Here is a 21,324-nt window from a genome sequence, read left to right as displayed (position 1 = left end):
TGTGCAGTGACCAGGGCTCCAGCTCAGGGTTGCCAGGTTTATATAACTTTTGGAGATGCCCAGAACGGATCCAAGTCCTGCCCTTCCTTCCTTGCCCCTTCCCCCCCCCCCCCCCAAGTCTCTAGGAGAGAGTTTGGGTACATCAGGTGCAGGCTCTGGGATGGGCAGGGGGTGGGGGCGGTGGCAGCCTGTGGGAGTGAGTTTGGGTGCAGGAGGGGGTGCAGGCTCTGGGAGGGAGTTTGAGTGCATGAGGTGCAGGCTCTGGGGCTGGGCAGGGGGTTGGGGTGCAGGGGAGATGGGGGGCAGACCCTGGGAGGGAGTTTGGATGTGGGCTCTGGGCTGGATCAGGGGGTTGGGGTGCAGGGGGGCAGTGGCAGGTGCTGGGAGGGAGTTTGGGTGTGGGCAGGGTGCAGGATCTGGGCTGGAGCAGGGGGTTGGGGTGTGGCACCTATCTTGGGCAGCTCCCGAAAGTGATCCACACCCCCATCTGGCAGCTACGCCTACATGGAGAAGGCCTATATGGAGGAGGGCGGGGGGATCTCCTGGGGCCACTGCCTGCAGGCACCACCCCTGCAGCTCCCATTGCTGCAGTTCCAATGGTAGAGTTGGCACTTGGGGTGGGGGCAGCATGTGAGAGACACACCCCGCAGGGATGTGCCAGATGCTTCTGGGAGTGGTGCGCCGTGCAGAGCGAGGGTGGGCAGGAATCCGCTTTAGTCCCGCTGTGCTGCCGGTAGTGGTAGCAGGAGCCCCTGGGCCCTTTCAAATCTCCCAGGGCCAGCTGATCAGGCTTTCTGACTTTCTGATGGGGAAGCAAAGGGAAGGCACATGCACCCCTCATGAGCAGTTCTGGGGAGTCTTTTTGGGGCTCCTGGAGTAGGCAGCAGAGAGGTGCAGCCTCACCACCAAGTCTGTTTCCCTGGAGGCGAGAGGGGGCTGCAGGGTGATATCCCACCTCTGGGCATCCAGGAGCCTCTGCTCCCCTCTACCATGCTGGAGCCTCCATATTTATTTATTGGCAAATAAAATTTGCAGAATTTTAAAATATTGTGCACAGAATTTTTATTTTTTTTTATGCAGAATCTCCTGAGGAGTGAAACCGACTCAGGGAACCTGCTTGGATTGTCACTGCTTGGTTAACCACTCAGCCACCACACCAATGCACAGAGAGTGCCAAGCCCTACTGCTATGTGGGGCTGGGGGCTGGGGTCGGGTCACACACATTCAGACTGTTCGCTCCCCCAGCTACAAACCGCTGCTGATTTCCCATTTAGGACATTAGCCGTTACTGACAAGGTTTGTCCGAGTTCTTTTCTTTATCTCATGCTGCTAGCTAGAAGGATCAGTACTGATTTTTTTTTTTCAAAAATACACAACCCCCTAAACCTGCTTTTAGCAATCAGAATAATTTAGTGTCCCCTTATTTTTGCCTGCCCCAGTACAAAAGAAGAGGCTTTTGTGGGTTTCCTGACTCAGAGGATGAAAATGAACGTGTGTTGGGCCGCACTGCTGTGAATCGTTGTCGAGCGGAACCCGTTGTTGGCATTGGTAGTGTAGACACAGCCTCAGACTGGGTGCTGGGGAGGGGAAGTATTGCCCCTAGAGACACCCAGGGGTGGTGTGGGATTGTCCCAGGTTACTGGGTGGGGGCTCGAGCGGATTCTGTGTTGTGTTGTTTAAAAGGATCCCCAAGATATTGAACCCTGGGCCATGTTGCTGCCGCCTCCAGCTGGCAGAAGGGTCACAGAGAGAAGCAGGGGGAGGGGAGGAGCACCAGTGAATTTATACAGTTATTCAGTGAGGCAGAGGCCTGGCAGAAGGAACTACCTGTGCAAGCCCCTGGGCAGAGAGGGGATCTGTGATGGCCTCGGCACTGGAGCTACAGCCCAGGGATGGGGCAGTAACTGGAGCGGGGAAGATCTGTGAGCTGGGAACCCCTCTCCCCGGGGATTTCCCCTGCAGGCCTGTTTCAGTGTCTCTCTTTGCTCTTTCCCTGTGTAACCCAGTGGGGCTCAAACTTTTGGAACTGGTGACCCCTTGCACAAAGCAAGGTGCCGAGTGCGACCCCCCCCCCATCAATTCAAAACACATTTTTTCATATTTAACGTTATTTTAAATGCTTAATTTATAACCCAATTCTTTAAAATGAGTTTAACTTTTCTCACCACTTTTAAATTCATCCTAGAACACACAGCGATTGAATTATTGTTATAAGCAGAAAAGGGTTTTTAAATAGTTACTGTTGAACACTGGGGGTGTGAAGACATTTGTCAATATCACTTTTCACAGCAGACTTTGCTCCATTGCCCCCCTCACTGCTGCTGCCTGCAGAGCTGGGCGGTTTGTGACCCCCACATAATAACCTCAACCCCCCCCCCACGAGGGGCTGTAACCCCCCGTCTGAGAACTCCTGGGCTGCTCCCTTCCCCCTCTGGCTGGGACACTTGACCCCTGTCCTGTTCCCAGGGGGCCCATGTGCTCCTGGAGCTGGATCGGCCACTCCAGAGGGGAGCCAGAGCCGGGGGGGTAGGGGGGGATGTCAGTGGGGCCAGCAGCGCTGGGAGCCACAGACACAGGGGGGCAGAGATGGGCTGAGGAGGGGCCGCTTGTGCAGAGTCACTTCCCTGCCCGCCCCCAGCGCTCCCCCCCGGCTCCCCCCATCCCCTGGGCCCTGCCTTAATTCAGACAGTCCCTTTCCCGCCAGATCCCCAGCACATCAGTGATTGCGATAGCAGGGGGCAGGTTTTCTCTGGGGCACTGAGCTGTGCCAGGGGGTTGGTGGCTCCTTTCTTTCCTCACCCTGGAGTAAACTCAGCTTTTTATTCCATCCCTGATGTTTCTTTGAATAACAACAGCAGCATGAAGAAAGAGGTGGGCACAACGGGTCTCAGGGGGGGAAGCAGAGAGGTGCAAGCGGTGGGCTGGGCTGGGCTGGGCTGGGCAGGGGAGGGGACAGAGAGGTGTGGGTGGTGGGCAGGACGGGTGTCACAGGAGGGGCAGAGAGGTGTGGGTGGTGGGCAGGGCAGGTCTCAGGGGAGGGGCAGAGAGGTGTGGGTGGTGAGCAGGGCAGGTCTCAGGGGAGGGGCAGAGAGGTGGGGGGGTGGGCAGGGCGGGTCTCAGGGGAAGGGCAGAGAGGTGTGGGTGGTGGGCAGGGCGGGTCTCAGGGGAGGGGCAGAGAGGTGGGGGTGGTGGGCAGGGTGGGTCTCAGGGGAGGGGCAGAGAGGTGGGGGTGGTGGGCAGAGTAGGTCTCAGGGGAGGGGCAGAGAGGTGGGGGTGGTGGGCAGACCTTGGGGCACAGGGTGTAGAGGCATGAGCATCAGGCAAGGAGGCCTCAGGGGAGGAGAGGAGCGAGCAAGAGGCGGACCAGCTCTTAGGGAGCTCATGCCCAGCCTCCCCACATGCAAGAGTCATGGGCCACCTGTTCTCTGGGTCATCACTAACCAAGCCCCTCCCCAAGCTCTGTTGATGGGAGCAGCCCTCCTGTTGACACAGCGCTATCTGCACCGGGGCTGGGTTGATAGAACTGCATTGCTTGGGGGGGGGTACATTTTTTTACACCCCTGAATAATGTAGTTACACTGACCTAGTTTTGCAGCATAGACCTGTGCAAAGAATCACACACCCACCTTAGGAGTAAATCTTCACCTGCTCCTCTGCTTTACAGAATCCAAACACGAGCAAAGCTTGTCAGGCCCCTGTGGGGGTGGGCAGACAGTCAGGTGTGGGCAGACATGTTGTTTTAGATATCAGCAGGCACCATGGCTTAGTTGGTTAAAGCACCTGTTTAATAAATAGGAGATCTTGGGTTCTACTCCCAGTGGTACCTTGTTAACTGGCTTTTGGGGCACCTGGCATTGGCTACTGTCAGAAAACAAGATTCAAAACTAGATGGACTATTGCTCTGGGCCCAGTGTGGCTTTCCTTATAGTTTAAATTACACTCACAGGCACTGATGATAGAGTTACTGAAAGTTTGTGAGTTAAGAGCTGATAGGTCAGTGGTCCAGTCCCCTCAATGATGATCCCCTCCCTCTGGGACAGGGGCAGGTCTGAGCTCTCACACCAAATACTTCATTGTGGCTGCCAGAATCTATGGGCAGCTCATTTAGTTTATGCCGAGGGTTGAGACCTACTTTGTGCCCAGTGTCTGAGAAGGAAAATCCTAAACCACCCTATGAAATAACGAAAGCAGCAGGACGTGTTATTGTCCCTGCCCCAGAGCAGACAGACCAATGGAGAAATGCCATTGAGTCCAAGGTAATACTCCACTGCGGTTTTACCATTTCCACTCGCTAAACTCCCTCCCAACCTTCTGGGTTCCTAGAGCAGGGACTGAGCCTGAGCCCAGACACGGACACTGCAACTTTCCAGACCAAGCCACATGGCCCCAATTAATCTGACACGGGCCAGCCGAGGGTGTTTCATTGCACTGGAGACGTAGCCTAACGTTATATCTACACTGTGATTAACATACCCAGGGCACCTGTCCCAAAGCCCGGCTCAGCTGACTCAGGCTTATGGGGCTTGGGCTGCAAGACTATAAAATTACAGTGCAAACATATGGGCTCGAGCCCAACCTCTGAGACCCCACGAGGGGTGAGGGTTTCTGAACCCAGGCTTCAAATATCTGCACCATAGTTTTTAGGCCCTCAGCTTTAGCTCCATGAGCCCAAGTCAGATGACCCAGGCCAGCCATGCTGCCATCTTTATCCCAGGAGAGATGGACTCTAAGGGTACGTCTCCATTGCAGTGTAAGCCCAGGGGTGGCACGCTGTGCTCAGAGCAGCACCTGGAAGCCCCATATTCACCACTCTCATATAATGATGACATGGTTTGTACAAAGTCTGCCTGGTGAGGTATCATTTCAAAAGTCTTGATCTGTTGAACATTAATATCGTGTTGGATTGTGTGTGCTCGCATTGGTTGGGAAGTTATGAAGTTTTGCTCTGTGTGTGTTACTGAGATATGTTATGATGTTGGGAAATGCCCCCCACCAGCCTTTCGGGTGTGACAATGGAAGAGCCAGACTCGCTGCTGGCCCATTGAAGGGATCCACACTCCCAAGGACTATCCCAGGAACCGTGTACAATGCAGGCTTCTCCGAGATAGCACAGAGACAATGGACACTGCTTGACTCACATCGTAGCAAAGGAGCTTCCTAGCAAGTTGGAAGAAACTATGAAAGGGGGATAGAGACATTATGAATTGGTCTCTCTCCCCCACACCTCAATACCTGTAAACACATCTGGAGGACAAACACTGAACTGAGATAAATCAGAAGAGAATAATAATAATACGTTCAAATCAAAGTCCCCAAACAGACTAGTATGGGTGTTTCAGCAGAAAATTTTCAGTCTGGGGAATTTTGTTTTCTCAGTCAGACCTTGCCAAGGGAAGCAGGGAGAAAATGTTTGAGTTGCCTCCTTCAGAACAGCTTGGCCTAGACACTAGCTCTGGTTCACTGTTTTGGCCTTGCTCAGGTTGAGGATATTTTAATAATTTGGGGAGGTCTCAGGGTGTTTGGGGGAGATGTTGAGGATGTTCCCTTTTGAGATTAAAACTAAGAAATACAGCACAAGAGAATTTTTTTTTTTAGAAATCTGGGATTTAGACATTTTCTTTACAACAAGGGACTTCTGAGTTTCTGAGAAGGTTTTTGTTTGCAAGAAGCACCATTGTTTGATCTGTCATTGAACCAAAGGGGGAGATGGTTGTCTATAAAGGATAGATGAAGACTAAATGCATCCGATGAGAATGGGTGTCAAACCCATGCATACAAAGCACAATGGATTAGCAGTCCACCACCTGAACCACTCAGCCACCTCATCAGAACTATAAAGAAAAGGACAGGAGGAGAAATCTAAGGCAAGCAGAGATAGGGACAATAAGGAGTTTTTAAATACTAAGCAGAAGCAGAGGCTGAATGAGCTCCCCCGTCACATCTAGTGAGGAGCTGGGGGAAAGACTTCAGGAACAGACCGTGTTTGCACAGACACACCTACTCTGCCTAGATATGCAGCATGATGGGGCCACTTTCCCAAAATGACCAGTTTTGGCTGGTGGTGGGTTACAAATCACTTTAGGATTGAGTGGAATGAAATGTTATTATCCTTCCTGCATGAGTGAAGGGCAGCAGAACATACCTAGTCAGTCCTGATGGAGGGGTAGGTGGGTGAGGAATAGCTTTTATTGGACTGCATAGAAGTGATTCCCCAAACATTTCACACTGTGCCCTCTTATCCAGTTGCGGGAGGGCAAAACCAGAGCTTGAGGGATTCAGCCCTGGGTGGTGGGGCTCAGACTTTTGGCTTCAGCCCCAGGCCCCAACAAGTCTAATGCCAGCCCTGGCGACCCCATTAAAACAGGGTTATGACCCACTTTGGGGTCCTGACTCACAGTTTGGGAACCACTGATCTATGCTGATGGGAGAGAGTTTTCCTGTGGGTGTAGTTAATCCACTTCCCCAAGAGGTGGCAGCTATATCAGTGGGAGAAGCTATATCGGTGGGTGCGCAAGCTGTGGTGTTTGCCACATTTAAGGAGTTTAATCAAATACCATTTTTAAAACCACCTGTGGTCTGGGAATGGCAAAGGAGCTCGATGAAGCAGGGTCTGTCCTTCAACGTGCTGGAGATCATGAGTCCATACTTTTGCCGTCATGAGAGTATAGTTTAGTGGTAGAGTGCTTGATTGCAGATCAAGTAGTCCTTGATTCAAGCCCCAGTGTTTTCTTATAACCTTCTATCTTTTTTCAAAAAAAAGGAAAACATTTTCCTTTCCATTCTCCATTATGTTCAGGAGCTCCACTATACGGGGGTGCTTGGTATGAATGTAAACACTCAACATTTCACTGTCCAAATGCATAAAAACTTAGCGAAGCTGTCCATCCGCTGAAATCACTTCCAATCCTCTAAGTGTCAATTTATGTTTTCATCAATTAAACAAAGGGATCATATGAATGTACATTTGCAGATCCCTCTTCTCCAGGAGCTGTGCTGTGCAGAAGAACAAGAACCACATCCAGCTGCAGTTCAGGAGTCTGATGACCAAAGAGCCAGTAAATGTTCTGAAGGCTGGAGAAAAATGCCTTCTAGTGAGCTATTGAACGAGCTCAACCTGTTTAGCTTATCAAAAGAAGATTGAAAGGTGACTTCACTGAAGCATTGACGGGCCTTAATGGAGAGAAAAGATTGGGTATGAAAGGGCTCTTGAATCTAGCAGAGAAAGGCATAACAAGACCCAATGGCTGGAAGGTGAAAAAAGACAAATTCATATTACAAATAAGACACAAATATTCAACAGCGAGGATGATTCACCGCAGGAACAAGCTACCAAGGAAAGTGGTGGATTCTCCATCTCCTGATGTAATGTAATGAAGACTAGATGCCTTTCTGGAATGTGTTTGCCCCAAAAGTAGCTATTGTGTCATACAGGAGGCCTGTGATATGCAGGGGGTCAGATTAGATGCTCTAATGGTCTCTTCTGGCCATAAAGTTGACTAATTTCTGAAAAACTGAATGTAGCATTGGGAGCAGCGTCTGATGTTTTCCTGTCTAGCCGGCTTGCTTCCTAGAACGAATGCTCCTTGAGTGGGGTGATCCACAGGGAGTAGCTCAAACCTCCAAAGTGCCTGGCCAGGGGCAGGACATTAGCACAGCAAGGGAGGGGTGTGGCAGTGACATCACAAAGGCCTTTTGCAGGACCTCAGACTATTGGTCAAAGGTGGTGGGGAGGTGGTGACCTCACAGAGAGATGCTGACACCAGCCAGGCAGGACAGGGGCGAGGGGCCAGGGAAACCTCAGAGACCCCTGTGGCTTTGCTTCAGCAAGTCTCTTTCTCCAGGTCTCTCTTTGAGGACTGAGGGAGTATTCGGGTTCATGGATGTGAGCGCCAGGAGGAACCTTTTTCGAGTTTTCTCCTTCCCTTTGCCTGATTTTACTAGAGACCAGCCGTCCCTGTTTAGAAGGTAAGAGCCTCCTCGAGGTTTGAAACCTGTTCAGTCTGATCCATCTGGTGACAGTTGAATTATAGGCATGGAAAACACGAACTTAAGGTGGCAGAATTTTATTCCGCGCTTGGGATTTTGTCCCTTAGAATCACTGGGGTTATTAGGGTTTGTCCTTTTTGTTTCACCTTTTCCTCCATCCATCCCTTCCTCCTTTCTCTTTGTCTCTTGCTTCTTTTGTCCTTTCACCTGTTCCCCTCCCAACACCAGGAGCGGTGTGTGTGTGTGTGTGTTGCGGGGGAGTGCTCTGCAGCTCCCACTCAGGGAAGTCCACCCAAAAATGTGGGGCTGAAATAGTGCTCGGGCAGTGATCCCCACCAGTGACCTGGACCATCCTTTGGGCTCTCTGGTGAGAACCCTCAGCCTCCCGTCCTGTCTCTACCCTGATTGGCTGAGCAGGGGGTTATTGACAGGGAGGAGACTCAGGTCCTTGTTGTTCTCTTTTAAGACCAAGGAAATAAGTCATAACCTGTTATATGTTTGACAAATTTTGCTGCTTCGCTGCATTAATGGTCTCTGATCAGTTCATGATTCTCTCTAACATTGCAGTTCTCCTCAAATACTTGCTGAATAATTACTGTGCACTGTTGTTGGTCTGGAGCTCATCCGAGAGCACTTTATTCAGGTCATTCAATGTGTGAAATTCAAGATCTGATGGTTAGTTTGAAAATCAGGGCTCTTGGGTCCTATTCCCAACTCTGCCACTGACTGGCTGTGTGACCTAAGACAAGTCAATTCTCCTTTCTCAGCCTTAGCTTCTCCCTCTTTCAAGTAGGGATAATAATGATCTGCTCCTACCTACCTCACGGTGCGTGGAGGATGGGGATCCATTGGAGAGTGTCACTACGAGTATCAGAGGGGCCGTGTTAGTCTGGATCTGTAAAAGCAGCAAAGAGTCCTATGGCACCTTATAGGCTAACAGACACATTGGAGCATGAGCTACTGCACATGGCTAAGCAAAGAGAACAAACCCCCAATCCCCCCTGTGCTTTGGGAGCCAGGTTTGCGGTGGGAATTCTGTAGTTCAGATGACTTCAAGCCTGGGCATTGTGATTCTTTACCAGTTTCTCTGGCATTGAGGCACTTTTGTGCTCACAGCTGTGATAGCTGAGTGGTTAAGGCGTTGGAGTCTAGTTCAGGGTCCAGCTCAACTTCCTCCCCGCGCCACTGGCCCCCAGTCCCCTTCCGCCACCAGGTCAACCCGGGCACTAGGGCAGGAACGGGGTGAGGCAGCAAGTCAAGCTGAGCAAGGCAGGCAAAAGCGAGTCTTGTCTTCATGGGCCGCTCCCAATGACGTCCTTTTTGTGTGCAACTGCTGCAAAAACCTGCCGGAAAGAGAAGCAACAGGCCAAAATACTGCCCTACAGCTGCCAAAGTAGCTCAGTTGGGAGAGTGTTAGATTGAAGATCTAAAGGTTGCTGGTTCAATCCCAGTCTTTGGCAGGCCCTTTCATCCCTCTTTGTACAGTGGGGTCTTGTATTCTGGGAGCACAGCGGTGCCTGCACTCAAGATGACTCCCTGAGCTTGGGCTCTGCAATAAGGAAAAAAAACTGTGTGCTGCTGGCCTCACCTTTAACAATGAGGGACAGGAGCTGTCTCTCCTACATGACTTATTGGTTTACCCAATATGGCGGGAAGAGAGTGAGGCAGGGTGGCCCTCAGGAATGGTGCCAGAGGGCTGCTGGGCAGTGACAGGCAGGAATAGGGGATGAAAACTCCTCTGTGGAGCAGAGTGAGGGCAGTGCCCTGGAAGGGGCATCTGTAAAAGTGGCCATGTGGAAAGTGGCAGGGATTTGGGGGCCCAGGAGGAGATGCTTGATGTTCAGTGCCTTGGAGCAGCTGGACTTGGACAGGGTGGGTGTTCAGGAAATACACATTAACAACTCTAGAGCAGCTTGATGGTGATTGGTGGAAGGGCCCATCTCTCTGGTCCTCCAGGCCAGTGAAGAATGATGGGGTTGGAGTCTTGCTCTTCACATTCATGGTGCGAGTACAGAAGGTGCTGGAGCGCCAACCAGGGAGAGCATTACTGGTGCGCTTTGTGCTCCATGGCACTGGTTCTGGCTATATTAGTGTGTATGGTCCCCAATTAAGGCTTAAAAGGAAAGTTCTATGAAGGAACTGACACCCTTCCTCTGGACCGCACGGTGTTGGGGGGGTGGGGATTTCAATTGTTGCAGCCAGCCTGAGGACTGCTGGTCCTGTTTTCCTGACGGTCAGAGGAAACTATTCTATGATGAGCACTACCTGGCGAAGGTCTGTAGTGAGGTTGGCTTAGAGAACGTGTTTCTCCACAGTGGAACCAGTGGAGGGCGGGTGGTAGCCTCCTATTCCTCTGACCCGAGCTCACACCAGCTGCAGAAGGGATACACCTTTCTGCGGGGACAGGCCAGGAGTCGCATTGACCAGTTTTCCGTGAAGGAGAGCACGTCGACAGCCCAGTGCAGGGTGGTGCCAATGGACAGTTCGGATCACGCAGCTCTCACCATGTGCTCAAAGTGGGCAATTAGCTGACCCACAGCAGGGGATATTGGAAGCTGAACATCCAGAGCTTGCAAGATAAAGGAGCAGGGGGTGAGGCCTGGCGGTGTTGGCAGAACGTTAAAGCATCAGAGGGTTCTATGGTAACCAGGGGGATTCGTGGGAGTCGGTGAGGGAGGAGTTGGCGGCTTTGTTTGGCGGTCGGGCAAACACCACAACATTAAAGAAACCAGTGGTTCCGAGTCCTGCAGCGTCGCCTGTGGGATTTCCACAAGAGCATCCAGGCAGGGGAGCCAGTCAGCGTGTGACTGTACGACCGGATCAAGCGACAGCTGCCCGAGTTCCAGGAGATGAGGCTGCAGCTGGCCAATATGAGTGGAAGCACCGAGTGAAGGGAGGAGCAGCCTCCCCTGACATTTTTGCAGCCTGCAGGGAACGGAGACAAAGCAGGGGCATGTGGGGTCTCAGGGCAGGACCCACGGATCCAGTAGTGGAGGACCACAGTCGCTGGAGGAGGAGAGAGAGTCCTGCGAGAGGAAGCCGCTGGTGGGAAGCAATAGGTGCAGAGTGCAAACCAGCCAGCTGAGAGTCACAGGGGTCTAGAAAATGAAATGGCAGCAGGTCCCATGGTGTAATGGGCAGCACTCAGGACTCTGAATCCTGGAATCTGAGTTCAAATGTCAGTGGGACCTTGTGGAGATATGTTGCTTTGCTACAAATCCCTGGAGCTCAATGTGTTTGGCTACCTTCTCTCAGGGTGAAGTAGAGTGAGTTTTTTCCCTCACGCTGGGTGACTGATCCCCACTGCAGATAGGTCTTTGGTCTGGCTGGTTCAATGGGCTGGCGGCTATAGGCTGGGGTCCTAGAACTTAACAGTCTGGCTAGAGAGTCCTGTGGTTTGACCATATGGTTGTTTCTCGCTGCTTCACCTGATGCCCACAACTTTGGTCCCTGCAGCTGCCACACTCTTCCTCTTGCCCACATGGCATTTAAAGGAAGCAGGGCCAGGGCCAGGCTTCACAGTCAGGGCTAGGCAGGGGGGAGGAAGAGTCCCAGGCTGGAGCCCAGCACACCTCTCCTCCTCTGGGCACCTGGAACAGAGGCGGCTGGTGCTGACAGCTCCAAGGGAAGGCTTAAAAGCCACAGAGCAACCAAGAGCAGAGCAAGAGGAGGGGAGAACCATGCCTATGCGTGGCCAGCAGACAGCCACAGAGACACCCGGCCAACCTGCTCCCTGCCATGCCAAACCCCCACTGAAGGCCACTCACAGACCAGCATTCGTTCTGCAGCCAGCATCACAAGGTGGTTGGAAAGCAGGGCCAGCCCCCGAGTGGCTGTTCCCACTCAATGGGCTCCTTTTGGCGGTGGGACAGGAGACATTTCCCCCAAGAGGCTTTTTCCCAGCTGCTGAGAAGCACAGAAGTACCCGGTCTTTGCTCTTGCGGTGAAAGGGGTTAATACGTTTAGGCGGCCTGGCTAGCTCAGCTGGCAGCACCTCTGGCTCTTACTCTTAAGGTTGAAGTTACAATTCCCTGTTTGGGTGCTTGGGGCTCCTCTTCAACAATACAACACACAGTCTGCCTAAGCCCCCACCCAGTAACCTGGGGAAACTAGCCTGGCCACTGGGTGCCTCTAAGAGGCGATACTTTACCCACTCACATGCACTGAGTGTAGAAAAGAAACTTTAAGAAATAGAAGGAAAATCACCTTGTATTAACTTGGGAAAACACCACAATGAGGATTCATAACACAACACTATGAGCAAAACACCCCCCCACAGTGCGCTGGGCAGTGGTCTTTTGCCTCGGACTCCTAAATCCAGACACCAGAAGCTCTGTGGATGTGCCCCTCCCTTCACTGCACCTCTCCCAGAGCTGCTGGCCTGAGTCAGTGAAAACCCAGAGTTCACCTCTCACCTCCCGGGGGAAAAGCCCCTTTCTCCCTCCGCTGTCTGGCCACATTGCCGGCCGCTTGCCGTTCCCCCCTGTCACCGCTCTGCTGGCCACCCTCTCTCCTCTGGGATGTCTTGTGGTCCCACCAGGATCGGGGCAGGCTCCCTAAAAGTAGCAGCCACCAGAGCCCAAACAGTAGCCCCATCACTGCTACTCGACTCCACGCCTCTGCCCCACCCCTTCTCCCCAAGGCCCCGCTCCTGCGCTGCCTCCTCCCCCCAGACCCCTCCTCCCGCTCGCTGCTCTCCGTCCCCTCCCCACCCTCACTCGCCCTTACCGTCATTACAAAGGGGCAAGGCAGAGCCCTCCCATGTTTAAAAGTCCTGGGGTGTTGTTCCCCCCTGTTCAGGCACCCCTGGGGCCCTGCACTTCACACAGGTCTCCCTGATTTCAGCTGTTAGCGCAGACTGGGCAGTTTGTTGCATGAGAGACACTGTCCCAAAGCAGGACTAATGCTTAGCGCTGGTTCTCAGTGATTTCAGATCTGTTGGTCTGCAGCAAGACTCTCCATTGAGTCTTAACCAGCTCTGTTATTACACAGGGAAGAACAAAAGGGTGAAATGCGGCCTGGAAGCCTTAAGAAGAATCCACCTCACCAAGTACCAACACTTGTTGCTACCTGCTCTCAACCCCACTGAGAATGTTTTGGGGTCACTCCTTGGCTTTATCAACCTAGGGAAGTGGGAGAATAGCAATTAACAGGTGCTCCAGTAGCACAATGGGTTAGTGCACAGTACTTATAGAGCAGTGCTGAGAGGAGCTATGCTGAGGTTGTGAGTTCAAGCCTCACCTGGAACACTAGTTTTCATTAACCAAGTGGCATCACCCCCTCATTTGGCCCTGTGGAATGTAGAATTCCAGCCCAGGGACACTAAGGAGTCAAAAATGCCCCCTTCACTTATTACCTCCTCTCTAGAGCACAGGTCATTTTGAGGATTGGTTGGGAAATGAGCCTTTGCTGACAAGGTTTGTCTCTGTTCATATTTCACCTTCACGTGTTATGTTGAGGGATCTTTAGTATATTTTTGGTAGGTTAATAACTATCTCCTCAACTTTATTTACTCAACTTAAAAATTGGTGTCACTTGATTTTTGCATCTCCCTGTGAAAATACAACTGACACGTGTGGCTTTCTACAGGGGGTCATGATGTTATAGTTGGAGAATTCAGTCTCTGTACTTCTAGGCGGGGGGGTTGCTTTTTTACAGCTGCCTACGGCCAGGCCTGGCTATTAGCTGCACCCACGGTCCTTGCCAGGGGCCCCTGCTGAACCCTGGGCGGCTGCACTGCCGTGCTGGGATGACTCTGCACGGGGAGAAGATGCTGTGGAGCAATGTAGAGCAGGTGCAGGAAGGAGATGGGGTCACTATTCACATTCTGAACTGCACTATTTTCCAAATTTGGGAATAGATTCATAGACTTAAGGTCAGAAGGGACCATTATGATAATCTAGTCTGACCTTCTGCACAATGCAGGCCACAGAATCTCACCCACAAACTCCTGTAACAAACCCCTGACCTATGTCTGAGTTATTGAAGGCCTCAAATCGTGGCTTAAAGACCTCAAGGTGCAGGGAATCCTCCAGCAAGTGACACATGCCCCATGCTGCAGAGGAAGTCGAATGTCCGATAACAATTCTAAGGGGAAGGTGAATGCAGAGCAATGACACTGGAGATGCCCAGACCTCCAATGGGGGCAGCGTGGACATTAATTAATGGGAAGATCATTTGTAAAATTAGTCGTCACTGACAAGCTTTGTCTCTGTTCCTATTTCACGCTGTGGTGTTAGTTAGAGGAATCAGTGCAGATTTTTACTATATTAATTAAACACTTAATTTTATTTAACCAAGCCAAAAACTTAGTGTCACTTATTTTTTCACTGTCCTAGGAAGAATGAATTGAATTTTGTGACTTTCTGGAAAGTGCAGCGAGATTAAATGTGGGAAATTCAGTCTCTGTGTTTGTGAGCTGATGTTTTCCTCTCACAGGTCAGTGCCTGCATTGAAATACCCAGAGGGATCTAAGGGCTGGTGTACGCTGGGCACTGAACTGGCAAAGCGATGTCTCCCAGGGTGTGACCCCCCACACAAACTCATAGAGTTAAGGTGACCTAATCCCGGGTTAGTTAGTGCTAAAGAAAAGGAAGAATTGTTCAGTTCATGCAGCTATTAGAGGGATGGGAAAATCCCTCCAGTCACTGTCTACTCCAAAGTGCTATAGCAGTGCCACAGCAGCATTTTAAGTGTAGACAGAGTGAAACTAGATTTATCTCCAGTTCGCACTGTGGATGCTCAGGCACTAAGACTGCAATAATAACAACAGCACAGTGCTTGCGTAGTTGGCAGGATTCGAACCTGCGCAGGGAGACCCCAATGGATTTCTAGTCCATCGCCTTAACCACTCGGCCACAACTACTTGACATGCACCCATTTCACTGCATGATGATTTTGTTCTCACTGAATTGTCACTTCAAATTGTTTGCTCAGACCAGCTTCCCCAGCACACTCACGGCTGCGCATCAGTGTAAGTGTGTCCTTGGCTGAACAGCGAGAATTCCTGCCCATTTCCCTTCCGGCTGGAGCAGGATGAGAGTGTGTTTGTGTGAACGACATTGCTGTAGATTGTTGTTCATTCCCCACTCTGACAATTCAGACAGTCCCTTTCCCATTCAAATCTCCAGCACATCTTTCCAATAGCAGGGGGCAGGATTTCTCTGGGGCACTGAGGGCTGGTGCGTGAACTCAGCCTTGCATTCCACCCTTGATGTTTCATGGACTAACAACAGCAGCGGAAAGAAAGAGCCGAGCCAACATCTCCCTGGCAGGGATGCAGGTGCCATGTCCCCTCTGTCTGACCATTGCCATTGCAGGAGAGAAGGGGTCACTGGAATTGAATGCCCTGGCTCAGACAAGAGACACAGGAAGATTTTGCTGTTCATGGATCTGTGCAAAGGAAATTTTGTCTCTGTGTGAAACTGAGGTCAGAAATGAAACGTCCACATGGTGGCCCAATGCTCTATGGAATGTGGGTGAAGGTCTCGGGCTGAGAAATGATTTAACGGGTATGATTAAAATCTATGGCTAAAAGGCAGCCACTGTTGTTAGTACTTGTACCTGTGTAGGGACACCCCAGTGGGTGTCAAGTCCATTGTCTTCACCAGGGGCAGTCGATTATTTTATCAAGGTACAAATTTCTTGGTCAAGGTCTAGACTCCAGAGAAAACAATACACTGCTGATAGGAAGAAGTACATCAAAAGATTTTGCAGCCGGGATAAGGAACAATTCAGGCTGTCACTGAACTGAAGATCAGTTTTTGACAGGGAGAGGGACGCCACCTCTTAAAGGTGTTTGTCTGGCTGGCAGTCCTGGTTCCCAGGTCTCGCCTGTGGGGCGCCAGCAGTTTTAGGACCAGGTCACTCCCTTGGCCCCACCTGCTGTGCCCAGGCGCTCCCCCCCCAGGGGCCCCGTCAGTGCAGCAGAGCTGAGCAGCATCTGCCTGCTCGCTCCAGTGGCTGCCGGCCCCTCTTCATGGCAGGGCAGAGTGGGTCTGTGCCTCCGCGCGCTGCCCCTGCCTTTTCACCCCTGTGGCCAATGGGACGCTGTGGGGGTGATGCCTGGGGGTAGCAGCATGCGGAGGACCCCCAGCCTGCCCCGCCTTGGAGCCCCAGGTAAGCGCCACACTCCTGACCCCCTTCCTGAGCCTGCACCCCCATCCCCTCCCCACATACTCCCACCCCCAAACTCTCTCCCAGAGCCTGCAACCCCACCCCTCCTCCTGTTCCCGCTACCCCCGCCCCAGCCCAGAGCCTGCACCCTGCACCCAAACTCCATCCCAGAGACCAGCCTCTCACCCCTTCTGCACCCAAACTCCCCCCAGAGCTTGCACCCCAATCCCCAGCCCAGGGCCTGCACCCCAGACCTCCTCCCCCCACCCAAACTCCCTCCCAGGGAGGGTGGAGTTCTGGGGGGCGGGTTCTGGGCAGTATGAGTGACATTATTGGCCCACTGGGAGGACTGGAGGACTGGCCCTGGCCCTAACGTAAATTGTGGTTGAGACCCTGCTTTAAGGGATTGGAGCAATGCTGGAGAGACTGACGGGCAGGGAGCTGGGGAGCTGTGTGTGCCCCAAGGAGAGTTGCTGTTGTGCTCTGGTGACACAGAGCGGGGGTGGGGAGTTTGTAAGCTGTGGTGTTTGTATAGAGAGAAAGTTCACTAACCCCCCAGGTTAAAAACTGTTCCTGCTCTGGGCTATACAGGACACTCTCTGTTGTGAGTATAGCTCAGTGGGTGAATGTTTCGCTGCAGGGTAATGGGTTCCTAGTTCCAATCCAAGTGATTCCCTTTAAAAACTTTTTTGAATGAAAATCGATTTCCAGACCCATCTCCAGTATGTTCAGGAGTTCGCTGAATGGGGGCAGGGGGCTTGAAATGAGTTTAAACACTCAGCATTTTCCTGTGCAAATGAATAAAGACCTAGCAGAGCTGTCCAGCAGCTGAAATCAGTTCCAGTCCTCGGCATCTCTAAGAGGGACACTCGGTAGCTGAGGCGTGTGGGACACCTCTGTGGTGATGACAGGTGAAAAAATGCTGGATTCAATGAAAGCTGAGCCCATAGGAGGGGAAGGTGAACGGCAGCACCACACAGGGTCATAACACTCAGACACGGGGCTTCACTGTCACTGCCCCTGTGTTTTCCATCATTTCTATCCTAAGGAACACACCCTCCCCCTCTCCCCCCCCACTGTCACACACAACCTTCTCCCCTTGAGCCCCATCCCACCCCTCCCCCTCTCCCCCACACACGCCATGGGACACAGCCTCTCGGTGACTCACCCAGATGGGGGCTTGTCTCTGCATCTCCCCAACAGGGGAGCAGAGAGCCGAAAGGGCCACAGGAGACCAATGGAGCTAGGCAGGGATAGAAAAGACTTCCCTTCCCTTCCCAAGAGTCCCGTTAACCTCACCCATGGGACATTCCAGCACCGGGTGGGCTCAAAGCACCAACCTTCCCCTCAGCAACGGAAGGGGGAACCAGGTCTATCACATGGAAGGAGGCTCCCCACCTCTGCTGCTGCCATCCTGCAGCCTTTAATATGGATTTGTTTTAGCTAATGCAACCCCCCCCCACTCCGCTAATACATCCATGAAACATGGAGACAAATTACTGAAAACAGTGGTGCAATGGGTTAGTGCCCAGTACTTACAGAGCAGTGCTGAGTGGAGTCATGCTGAGGTTGTGAGTTCAAACCTCACCTACAGCACTAGTTTCCTTTAAGCAAATGGCTTCTGCCAATCATTTTGTCCTGCAGAAAATACAATTCCAGCTCAGAAGACACCGAGGTCCCCTTGCTTTACAGAGAGCAGGGCAGATTCTACAGATCTACCAGGCTCTGCTCTCCACCAGCCGCCTGTGTCAGGAGGGGTCAGGCAGAGCCCAGAGCACTGCCCCCGACTCCCCCTCAGTCTTTGCTCCCCAAACCACCTGTGGGCTCACCCTCTTCGCTGTGAGACTCAAACCCTGCCTGGCTTTCTGTATGTTGGGGTTTTTTTGTTGTCTGTCATGTTGATGTGTATGTGGGTCCTGTGTGATTTTGGTGGATGCCTTGCATAGTTTTGTGTGTGTGCGTGGGTGTGTGTATGACTTTTGCATGCAGATTGGTTTTTTGCTTAGTATTCTTTTGGAATGTGGTTTTTGTGCTTTCTTGTTGTGGGATTTTGCTGTACTTTTTGGTGTGGATTTGTTCTTTCTATGTTTTGTGTGGTTTTCCCTTATGTGTATATGGCTCTGTGTGCTGTGTGGGTTTGGTTTTTGTTTATGTCTGTGTCGGTCTGTGCAGTGTGTGATTTTCTAATTCTATCTCTGTGTGTTTGTCTCTCTGTTTGTATCTTCATGTGTAAATTCATTGGAACTTTTCAAAATCTCCACAGCTTTGCCAATTATCACCAGGAATTTTTCTCCATTAACAAATTCTCACTTGTTCTCTACCAGTTGGTGACCATTGCCCCAGGGGCATGTCAGTCTCAGGGTCCTGATTTCCCATTGACCCTTCCCCCTTCTATTGGGACTGGGAACTAGCCAACCAAAACCCCCACTAAGTTTTAGTAAAGGGCCAACAGTCCCCTTACAGAAACTGGCCCGGTGAGGGAGGGAGAGCTCAGTGGTTTGAGTATTGGCCTGCTAAACCCAGGTGTGTGAGCTCAGTCCTTGAGAGGGCCATTTAGGGATCTGGGATAAAAATCTGTCTGTGGATTGGCCCTGCTTTGAGCAGGAGGTTGGACTTAGATGACCTCCTGAGATCTCTTCCCACCCTGGTACTCTAGGATAGGGTCACCAATGTTCAGAGAAACTAGCACAAGCTGGTCCCATGGTGTAAGGGTTGGCATGCTGAAATCTGAGTTCAAATCTGAGTGGGACCTTGTGGTAAATCCCTGGAGATCCAAGTGCTTTCCTATCTCCAGCTGTCTAAGAATGAGTTGTTTACCTTGTGCTGAGTGACTCATCCCCACTGGAGCCAGGTCTTTGGTTGGAATGGGGTCTAGAAGTGGCTGTGGTTTGACTGGGTGTTTGGGATTTCTGATGCCCACAAGTTTGGCCCTTGTGCTTTCTACCACATTTTCCTCTTGCCCACATGGCACTTGAAGAAAGGAGTGTCAGGGCCAGGTTTCATAGTCAGGGAAAGGCAGGAGGGAGGCAGAGTCCCAGGCTGGAGCCCAGCACCTCTCCTCCTCTGGGCACCTGGAGCAGAGGCGGCTGGTGCTGACATCTCCAAGGGAAGCTTAAAAGCCACAGAGCAACCAAGGGTAGGGCAAGAGGAGGGGAGAACCATGCCTATGCATGGCCAGCAGACAGCCACAGAGACACCGAGCCAGGCTGCTCCCTGCTCCCTGCCATGCCAAACACCCACTGAAAACCACCCACAACCAGCTGCTGATGCTCTGTGGCCAACATCAAAAGACGGTAGGAAAGCAGGGCCAGCCCCCCCTGGTGGGGCCTCTTACCGTTCCCACTCAAGGTGGTCACTTTGGCAGTGGGGCAGGAGATTTTACCCCAAGAGGCTTTTCCCCAGCTGGCGAGAAGCAGAGAAACACCCAGGCTCCCAAGGTGCTATTTAGCAAGTACCCTCCAGCACAGGGACAGGGGCACAATTGGAAAAGAGAAACTGCTCTACACTCTAGCCCGGGCAGCCGCCCATTTTCTTTGGCAAGTCAGGAAGGGCAAAGGCAAGACTGGAAGCACCTGGGGCTCATGCCCCAGCCTTTGTGACACCCAAACCCCAACTCCTTCCCGGGGCTCTAGCTGAAGCCAGAGGATTGGCCTGAGCAGCCAAGAAGAGGTTCCAGCCCTGAAGGGAGCAGGACGTTCAGCACAAAGGTAAAATTGCACAACCACAAAGGGACTCGACCCCTCAATCACGTGATCCGAAGTCAGACACCTTATCCATTAGGCCATGTGGTCACAGGAACAAAACTTTTCCAAGTACTTATTTGGAAAAGGCAGATACTGTGTTTCTCAGGTCCTCTACTGACTGGGGCCGAGCAGGGCCAGCTTTAGGAAGTGCGGGGCCCAATTTGAACAGTTTCGATGGGGCCCCGGTAGGGATGACTTTAAAAAAAAAAAAAAACAACCCACACGTGTTTAAAAATAAAATAAAATAAAAAATACGTGGGGCTTGTACTCACTGGGCGGTGCTCCGAGTCTTGGGCGGCACTTCAGTGGTGGGTCCTTCACTCGATCCAGGTCTTCAGCGGTACTGAAGGACCCGCCGCCGAAGTGCTGCTGAAGACCCGAAGTGCCGTCAGATGAGTAAAAATTAAAAAAGGTGCCTCTAGCCTGGGAAGGGCTTCTCACTGTGCGCGGGGCCCTCTTAGGGGCGGGGCCCGATTCGGGGAAATTGGTGGAATAGGCCGAGACTCTCTGGGCACAAAAAGTCGAGTTCCCAGCAAGATGTGAGACAATTCTCTGGAGCCAGGTACAGGACTTTGGCAGGGAGGATCAGGCATGAGGGATTGTGGTGCAACGGACAGACCAGCTATCTAGGTAATAAAAAAAAAAAAGGTAATAATTGGAGATATACCAATCTCCTACAACTGGAAGGGACCTTGAAAGGTCATCAAGTCGAGCCCCCTGCCTTCACTAGCAGGACCAATTTTTGCCCCAGATCCCTAAGTGGCCCCCTTCAAGGATTGAACTCACAACCCTGGGTTTAGCAAGCCAATGCTCAAACCACTGAGCTATCCCTCCCCCTAGCTGTTTAGATTTGGTCTCACTGAGGAGAAGGAGGAATCCTGCTGATAGACAGTGGCTGTGGAGAAAAAGTAGGATGTCCAGGCTGCTCTGGTCTCCTTCTTCCAGCTCCTCATCTGGCAGAGCTGCTCCACCGGCCTGGACAAGTCCTCTGCATGCACAGCAAATAGCCCAAGAGCCATTTCTGCCCAAACCTGTGCTGGGGGGTGAGCGTCTGTCTTCCCTGTCCCATCTGCGCTAGAGCAGACCACTAGATTGAGAGATACAGTTAACAACGATTAAGGCTAAGATTATATAAAGGGGGTCACAGAATCTGTGACTTTCAGAGACCTCAGTGACATTTTCCACCTCAGCCCTGGGGCAGCAAGACTGGAGCTGTCGGATGGTGGGGGCCCCACAGCTATCAGCCACCAGTGGCATAAGGGGCTCCCACAGGCCCATGGCACCACGGATGGACCCCACAGCTCCCAGCTACTGTGAGCAGCCGGATGCCCCCAGAACTCCCAGCTGTTGTGGGTGGATCCCAGAGCTCCCAGGTACCACATGTGACAGGGGGACCCTGGAGCTCCCAGTGGGGTGACTGGGTTATAAGTCCGGTCAGCGGTGTTGCGGGGCTCAGGCAGGCTGGTCCCTACGTGTCCTA

The 21,324-nt window shown here is 52.1% G+C and overlaps 3 non-coding genes across 3 annotated transcripts; 2 read left to right on the top strand and 1 right to left on the bottom strand.

The window, feature by feature from the left end:
- Positions 1 to 9,373: 9,373 nt before the first annotated feature.
- Positions 9,374 to 9,446, top strand: TRNAF-GAA. Its single transcript has one exon. It is a non-coding gene; the product is annotated as a tRNA-Phe (tRNA).
- Positions 9,447 to 13,141: 3,695 nt separating this feature from the next.
- TRNAI-UAU lies at positions 13,142 to 13,235 on the top strand. The gene is made up of 2 exons: positions 13,142 to 13,179; positions 13,200 to 13,235. It is a non-coding gene; the product is annotated as a tRNA-Ile (tRNA).
- Positions 13,236 to 14,769: 1,534 nt separating this feature from the next.
- Positions 14,770 to 14,851, bottom strand: TRNAS-AGA. The gene has a single exon. It is a non-coding gene; the product is annotated as a tRNA-Ser (tRNA).
- Positions 14,852 to 21,324: the final 6,473 nt, after the last annotated feature.

This window comes from Mauremys mutica, unplaced genomic scaffold (genome assembly GCF_020497125.1).
Source record: "Mauremys mutica isolate MM-2020 ecotype Southern unplaced genomic scaffold, ASM2049712v1 Super-Scaffold_100248, whole genome shotgun sequence".
Taxonomy (NCBI): Eukaryota; Metazoa; Chordata; order Testudines; family Geoemydidae; genus Mauremys; species Mauremys mutica.
Note: the sequence above shows the minus strand (reverse complement) of the source record. Positions and strands in the feature narration are given on the sequence as shown.